This window comes from Callospermophilus lateralis, chromosome 2, assembly GCF_048772815.1.
Source record: "Callospermophilus lateralis isolate mCalLat2 chromosome 2, mCalLat2.hap1, whole genome shotgun sequence".
In the NCBI taxonomy this organism is placed as follows: domain Eukaryota; kingdom Metazoa; phylum Chordata; class Mammalia; order Rodentia; family Sciuridae; genus Callospermophilus; species Callospermophilus lateralis.
Window position 1 is genome coordinate 48,121,670 of NC_135306.1, and position 1,969 is coordinate 48,123,638.

At 45.1% G+C, this 1,969-nt stretch overlaps 1 pseudogene; it reads right to left on the bottom strand.

Moving 5' to 3' along the window:
• Positions 1-221: 221 nt before the first annotated feature.
• LOC143385974 (interferon omega-1-like) lies at positions 222-806 on the bottom strand (annotated as a pseudogene).
• Between the last annotated feature and the right edge of the window lie 1,163 nt (positions 807-1,969).

Genomic DNA, 1,969 nt, shown 5'->3' on the forward strand with positions numbered 1-1,969 from the left:
AGATGTAAGAATATATAAATTAAATAAATAAGTAAATAACATCAGGGCAGCTATCTCTTAGGGACTGATGCCCTAAGGCTGACACCTTCAAATATATATTCACTTGATAGACTGACAAGTAATTGAGTCACCATAAAATATGACTAAAGCAGAAATAATAGGCATTGGAAATGGCCAAAGGTACACATGCAGGTGTGATGTAGTCACTTAGTAAAGGAGAATCATGTCAAGGTGACCCCCAGGTCTTCATCCTGACTCCTCAACCTTTCTTGAAAGTCTGCTGATGAAAAGGAAGCTCTCATGATCTACATTCTGACAATATTCCAGGCACAGTCATTGTATTTCTTCTTTTCCAGGTAGAGGTGGATTCTCTGGAAGTACCTCTTCAAGGCCAGCCCTCGGTTGACAAGACAGATTATTCCTCTGCCATGGCCTACACTAAGCAGTTCTCCAGCTCTTGCAGCTGATGATGGATTCCAATGTAGAGTTCACTCTGAAGGCTGGTGTTCCTGGCAGCAGAGGAATGCTCTGGTTGGAAGAGGTTGGAGATCTGGGGGAGCATCCCATGGAGGACAGACATGGCCTCAACTTTCTGAAACTGGCTGCCTTGCACCATCTCCTAGGGAAACTAGAAGTTCCTTCTGTCCTTCAGACACAAGGAAGGGCAGATTCTCCTCATCTGGCCCAGGAACACAAAGATGTTCCTGTGGAGCTGGACAGAGGTCTGAAGCAGGTCACAGCCCAGAGATACAAGAGCCATGGCTGTCCACCACTAAGACAGTCAGCAGTGGGAGCAGAAGGGCCATGTGGAAATGAAGATGCTGCTGGCCCGGCTGATCTGGTGTGTGGATGAACTTGGACTTTGGGTTCTGCTGCAGTCTGGCTGGGCACAATTCAGGAGCCACTTGTCAAAAGAAACGAACTTTACTTTTAGAACACACACACCACACCAAACAGCTCCTCAGGAAAAACCCTCAGAGCCCAACTGCCACCACTAGCTTCCCACAAGCCTCTCAACCTCCCCCACTCCTCCTGCTCTTGAGGCCGATTGGCTGGATCGCATGGGAAGAGCCAAAAAAAATTTCCCCAATGAGCAGCTCCATGGTCTGAAAGGGCGGGGAAACAGCCCAATGAGCATCACCGCAGAGGAGCCAATCAGTTGGCAGCTAGAAGTTTGCTGGGGCCGCTGTGAGCCAATCATCAGCTGGCAGCTGGAAGTTTGCTGGCAGCTGGAAGTTTGCTGGGGCCCCTTTGGCTGTGGCTCTCAACAGGGTTCTGTGAAGACATTCAGTTTATGTATGGCTTTTAAGTTGGGGAGTACAATTTTAATTTCCTAAACACTTTCCTACACTTTTGCTTCCCACTTTTGTTTTCATTTGTGTATTATTCTGACAATGACCCAAGAATACATCAATTTAATCCATTGATTTTACAGAAGGAAGTTTTCCCAGTAAATTTCAATGTTCTGATCCAAATATATACTGCCATGATCCTAACATTCATTTTTTTTTTCTCCTCCTTCCTTTACATAGAAAGTGACATCCTCATACCTCTGGATTTCTGTGCTGAGCTCAGAAAATCTGGCCCAACATTTCTGGCAATTAAACTCTTCCTGAATGGGATTGCTTTTTGATTTATTCACAGCAGAGGCTGTCAATTATTGGTAAATAACCTTCTCTATGTTCCTCTTCTTTTGAACATATTCCTGCAGTTCCATGCACTTGTACTTCACTGAGCCACAACATCAGGATTCCTATTGTCCATTCTGTCCACCATTTATGCAGTGAGTGCAACAGTGCCCCTTTCTCTACCAATTATCCTAGAAGGAATCCTGGTCCTTTTCAGATTCTTATGAGTGTGTGAAGATACTAATTGCAGGATAATGCTATTTCCCCAGCACCTCCTCACTCACAGGTATTCATTACCCTCTGCTCTCAAATGACAAAGTGTCCTCAATCCACACTCATCA